At 46.4% G+C, this 6,326-nt stretch overlaps 1 pseudogene; it reads right to left on the bottom strand.

Annotated features, from left to right (window-relative positions):
- Positions 1–1,092: 1,092 nt before the first annotated feature.
- Positions 1,093–4,486, bottom strand: LOC119315036 (annotated as a pseudogene).
- Positions 4,487–6,326: the final 1,840 nt, after the last annotated feature.

Here is a 6,326-nt window from a genome sequence, read left to right as displayed (position 1 = left end):
CAGAAAGGTATAAGGCATCACCAGAGGGCTGATAGCGCTGACGAAGACGGGTCCACATCTCAAAGACAGTAGGAAGACCCAGAAACTCAGAAGCAAACTGAGGCAGAACACTAGCAGTGAGAACAGCTGCAGCACGAGCATCATCATCAAGCCACTGGGTGTAAACAGACAGAGCACCATGATACGTCTGAAGAGCCTCCTCATAAGCCAAAACCCTCTCATCATAAGCACGATCAGCAGCCTCATCAGCAAGCTTAGCCGCATCCTTGGCGGCCTGATTAGCATCCGGAGGAAGAACCGGTGGAGTTGGCGGAATAGGAGCCACCGGAGGAACCGGACGTGGCGGACAGCAGACCTCGCCAGAAAGAACACCCCAGAGACGGATGCCACGCATGTGAATGCGCATGAAGCCAGTGAACTCAGTGTAGTTAGTACCATCGAAGATCACCGGACAGCGAGGGACAGCAACATAGCCCGATGCAGCAGACATTTTTTTAGGCAGAGATCAGCGGGAGCAGGAGATCAGGGCCCCGTCACTTGGGGCCGGCTGAGAACGAGACTGCAGCCTTGTCGAAGCGGTCGTCTGGGAAGTAGATCGTGGAGCCCTCGAACCCCTCGAACCGCGCCACCTCGATGGATCTGGAGCGGTCGGCCGGAAGTAGATCGATGGATCGATGGGAAGCGGTCGTACGGGAGCTGCTGACGGGATCGATGGATCTGGAGCAGCCTTGTCCACCGTCGGCTCGGGGCGCGGGGATGAAGCGGTCGTCCGGAAGGAGATCGCTCGGGATGACCTGCTAACGGGATCGCTCGGGCGGACCTGCAGATGAGACGGGACAGCAACGGCCCAAGAGCAGAGTTGACCTGCGGTGGTGAAGGCACCGGAGAGCAGCGCCGGCCAAGAGACAAAGGGCGGCGGCTGCGTGAATGGGAGATTGGATCGAGAGCACGAGTTGCGCGTGCTAAAAAAGAAACCCTAAGGCTCTAATACCATGTTAGGAATATGCAATTTGTATTCCCATGAGGCCATAGGCCGATATATATACATGTACATGTGTGGAACATATGCAGGAAACCCCTTATACAACGGGATAAATACAAAGGGGTACATGACTTGTATTATAACTCTAACAAGACCAATGCCTTCCAGTACAGCCAGCTAAAACAAGAGATAGTACAGTTCTTGTAACTATGGACACATCGTTACATGATCTATAACTCATCAGTCATTGCCAATCGATCATATACATGCGCAACATAACAAGGTCTGCACCAAACCTTTTGTCCAGAAATGGAAAAATAACAACAGGTTACATTCTTCTAAAGATCTCGGTGTTAGAGTTGTACACGGAGATGAGAGAATTGATGGGAAAAACCACGAATGCCAGGAAAGATATGACAATGGAGCTGTTCACCATTTTCGGAGAAGGATTGCTCCCCCAGCTGTCGATCCAGTCTGTTATTCGAGCACCTGCAATACAAAACAAATACATAATTTCAGCATTGGTCTCTCCTTGCAGAGATTCAAGAACTAATCAGTCGTAACATGTGGTGAAACCGTGAAAGCATGTTATCCCATGCAAAACAGAACAGAATGAACAAAAGGATAACAAATACTAACATTTTGGCGTACAGCCTGTACGAGACAAGCACACACGAAAGCTCCAGAAAGCTATTTAGGCAATGTGAAACAAAATCGGTGCCGATGTTTTGGGCAATATTTATCTCGGATTTTATAGCTGGCAGAAGGAAGAAGAAAAGAAGAACAAAGCGAATCAAGTCCAACGCATTGGTCAAATGACACATTTTTCCTGCTTCATGTCCTCTGTTTTAGTTTGTTGGTACAAGCGCCAATCTATGGTTTGCGTAGTGCTCACAACCAGGTCTGGTTATCTCACATCAAGAGCAAAACACATGAGGTAAATACGCGCAACTTAATGATAACTAAAAGCATAAGCCTAATGACTACTCCCTCTGTTCCGAAATAGATGACTCAACTTTGTACAAACTTTGTATAAAGTTGAGTCATCTATTTCGGAACGGAGGGAGTAATAGAGTATAGTCATGATGAAGGTGCCACCAGGAAGCACACAGCTAATAATATCTTCATAGAATTTTTTTTGGCTCAATACTAAAGCTATATGATCAAATACCAATTTTAGTGTTTCACACAGTTATTTATGGCAGAAAAGTGAAATTATTCTCTTTCTCCCTGAAAGACAGCAATAACTCTCTATTGCAACTTATCATAGATAACTGTTTCATTGTCTATCATGTACTCCCTCCATTTCTAATAATAAGATGTTTTAGGTATTGCAATATGGACTACATACGGATTAAAATGAGTGAATATACACACTAAAACGCATCTAGATGCATACAGATCTGAGAAAATAGAGAAAAGCTAAAACATCTTATATTTAGGAACGGAGGGAGTATGAGGTTTGAAGAGCACTAATCAGCCAGGTCGCAATCCACCCTAAATATTGCAGTGCCTCGAGAAAATTCAAACTACAACAATCAACCCAACTACCAATAAAGAGCAACTAACAACCTTACGGCTTAATTCACACCTACCAAATTCTAGTGCAAGCTGGAATAATCAGAATAACAACACCTTTAGAGAACATCAAGACGATGAGAGCATAACACTAGGCTACACCAACTGATATCAGAGTATCAAGTACTCTAAACGCTTTCTCCATCATGGTGATAAGCAATACCAACCGACCATTGAAGTGAATGTAATAGGATCAGTCCTCTCACCAGTACGGGTAACCAAGTCAAAGATGTTGTGTTCATCAATTACCCTTCCACGGCCTATGACGAATATCCCTGCTCTTCATTTTGGTAATAAATTCCTCAGCTTTCACAGAATCACCATGGTTCAAATAACCCTCAATCATGCACATGTAAATTTTTGTGTCAAGTGGTACTCCCCTATCAATCATCTCATTGAATTTTCCAGAGCATCATCCATCCTGCCCATCTTGCAAAATGCAGATATGACAGTTAAATAAATGAATTCATTAGGGTTCAACCCCTTCTTCAACATGTCTTCGAAGAAAAGCATAGCCACACCCATCCTTCCATACTTAGCATATGCACTAATCAGTATGTTGAAACAATGGAGGTCGGGTACAACTCCATCTCTTGCCATCCGCTCACAGAGATCAATCATATCAATGAGGGATCCTTCTTTAGCGTACCCATGGAGCAAAACAGAGTATGAGATGACATCAGGTTTTTGGCCGTTCACGGCCATGGAATAAAAAAATTCTACAGCTTCCTTGAATCTTCCATTCTTGCAAAGGCAGGTCATGAGTGAGTTGTAGGTAACAACGCTTGGCATAACACCTTGGCTTCTCATCACTTTCAACAACCTAGCGACTTCTTTCAACTGTCCCAAAGTTGAATATCCTTGCATCAAGCTATTATATGTCACAGCATCTAGTTGGGCACCATTATGAACCATTGATCGAAGAACCACCTCTGCCTTGTCCTCTTGCTTTGCATAGCGCATTGATAATGGAGCTATATGTCACCTCAGTAGGCACAATCCCCTGTCGTATCATTTCTTGGAATAGATCCCATGCTTTGCTTACTTCACCCTCCTTAAAGAAGCCATCAATTACCATGTTGTATGACATCACGTCGGGGGAGTGGTCAGCGCCTTTTTTGGCCATCATCTGGAGCAGATCAAGCGCAAGCTGGCTCCTCCCATTGTCGCATAAGCTCTTGAGAATCACTGAGTATGAGATGACATTAGGCAGGTCGTCGGGCATCTTATGGAACAGCACGTTCAGAGCCTCCTCTGTGCGCTTCATGTCACAGAGGCACTTGAACAAGCTGCTGTAGGTAATGACATCCATCTTGATGCCTGTCTTGAGCAGGCGGCCGAAGAAGGCAAGCCCTAGGTCTGGGCGGCATGCTCGGTGGCAACACTCCATTAGTATGCTGTAGGTGTAAATGGTGGGTGCTGTCGCCTGGCGACGGCCTGCTCGGGCCATGCGGTTGAACAGATCAATGGCGAGGGCAGGGCTATCGGTGCACGCAGGTGAGGGCGGCGCACGCGCAAGTGCAGCAAATAAGCCGCTGAGTGCACGAGCTGATACTGGGACAGGTTGGCGCAGCATTTCGTCGAACAGTTGGTGCGCGAGCTCTGGCCTGAGCGTTCTGAAGCCCAGATGGTCGTGGAGTTCGTCCAGCAGTTCGTGGGCGCGTGAGGAAACGGAGCTAGAGAAAGAGCGGACCTGAAAGCGTGACATTGTCGCAGTCTAGTTTCTGCAGCAGCGGTGAATGCTGGCGGCAACGACCAAGCCCTGGTTGGAGGGCGGACGGAGGAGACACTGGACAGAGTGGTCTCGCTCGCTTCTTCCCGCAGCCACGGTGAGTGCGAGCGCGCGCCGGCGACGACCAACCGCCGGCGCGTCCAGCGGCGGTAGGACGGTGGACGGAGGTGTGGGATTGGGGAATTTTAGGTTCGATGTGGAAGTGGGAGGTGTTCGTTACAAGAAGCAGACGTGCGAAGTCTTTTCTTTTCTTTTTTTCTTTTCGAATCAACGGCCTTTTCATTTAAGTTAATCGGGGAAATTAGGGATACAATTTAGCCATAAACATCTCCGCCTGCTGCTACTAGCCAATACTCCCTCCGTTCCTAAATAATTGTCTTTCTAGAGATTTAAACAAGTGACTACATACGGATGTATATAGACATATTTTAAAGTGTAGATTCACTCATTTTGCTTCGTATGTAGTCACTTGTTGATTTCTCTAGAAAGACAAATATTTAGGAACGGAGGGAGTATAATCAAGCGCAAAAGTTTGAGAAAAAGCGACTGATTTCTTCTATCTCTTGGAGAATGACAGCAATCTCTATCTTCCTTTTCCTAGTTCCTTCCATAGTTCTATCGATGTCAGAACGCTTCTTCCTTGATGTAAATGTAGATGCAGAAGGCGAGCCGCACGGATGTGCAGATCCAAATAGACGAAAAAACATATTTAAAATAATCTCAATGGTCGTTACAAAATAAAGTTCATTTAATACTATTAAATTATTGTATTAGTTACATAACGGAAATCCTATTATTTCGCAAAAAAAAACTGAAATCCTATTAAAAGTTGAGGCTCAAGTCTAATGTCTGCACTTCAATAAAAATTGCAGTAAAAATGCTTTACAAAATCTTTTCTTGATTTTTCTTGGGCATTTTGTAGCCAAGGTGAGGCCCATAAAATTTCCAAGAATATTTTGATTTTTTTGGTATTTGAATATTTTTTGAGTGAGGTCTACTTTTAGTTTTAATTTGATTGTCTTGAAAAAAAATCCTCTTTTCCATGGATGTTTTTTATTGTTTGTTCGTTCTATCGAAATTTGGTTTGACATGGCTATCCCTTTTCCATACTACATTTCTTCATGTACAAAAGTACTGACCCCTGTTTTTCGCGGATACACAAAAATTGTGTATCATTGCATTGATAGAAGTAGTAGAATGAGTACAAATAAAGGTACAACACATGACATGAACGCACACAGGTGTGAACATGGTGCCTAAAGTAGAGAGACAAGGGATGCTCAGGCCGAACAGAGGATACATCATAGCTAAACCTACCAAGCCTGAACCAAGAACGTCAATGCCGAACCAGCAAGAATTCTAACCTCGCTTAAGCCAAAACCGAGGACACCGCGAGTAAACAAGATACACCTTCAAGAAGGAAGTCAACTCCGAGACGTCATTGCCATCCGGTTCGGAGGAACCAGACCTAGGGTTTCCCCTGGGCTCGAAGATGGGCACATATGAGGGCCTTGACAATGCCTCCAAGAAGGAAAATGACATTCGCATATGCCGCCGCTGCCAGCATCGATAAGCCGAGCAAGGATTTCTCCTTGGCCCGAGGCTAAGCAATCCCATAGCCGCCGTAACTGGATTCGGAGATGAGGAAGCCCACACTGGTTGGAGCCACCATGTCGGAAGGGGGGTTGGCAGGCCTGCACCTGCTATCGGAGGGTGGCACGGCTTCCCGACTCACAAGCGTTAGATCTGGCGAAAAGGGGGGCTTTGAGTCGTACATGGTAGGGCAAGCGGCAAAGCAAACCACGAGGGGGTGGGGCGACGACGATTAACAACGCCGTCAAGCAGGGAATGGAGGGACGCGGATCCATACTGCCGTGGCCATAGCCATCGGGACGTCGGTGAGTCAGACGAGCTAGAAGGGACCCATGTATTGGGTCACCGAGGCCGGAGCTGCCCGGCAGGGGACGCCGTCAGCCATGGGCACTGGAGAGACGCGGGTCCAAGGTCGTCGGGGCCGAAGCAGCGCCAGCAAGC

Source organism: Triticum dicoccoides, chromosome 6A, assembly GCF_002162155.2.
Source record: "Triticum dicoccoides isolate Atlit2015 ecotype Zavitan chromosome 6A, WEW_v2.0, whole genome shotgun sequence".
NCBI classification, from domain to species: domain Eukaryota; kingdom Viridiplantae; phylum Streptophyta; class Magnoliopsida; order Poales; family Poaceae; genus Triticum; species Triticum dicoccoides.
The sequence above is the reverse complement of the archived record's forward strand: the minus strand, read 5'-3'. Positions and strand labels throughout refer to the sequence as shown.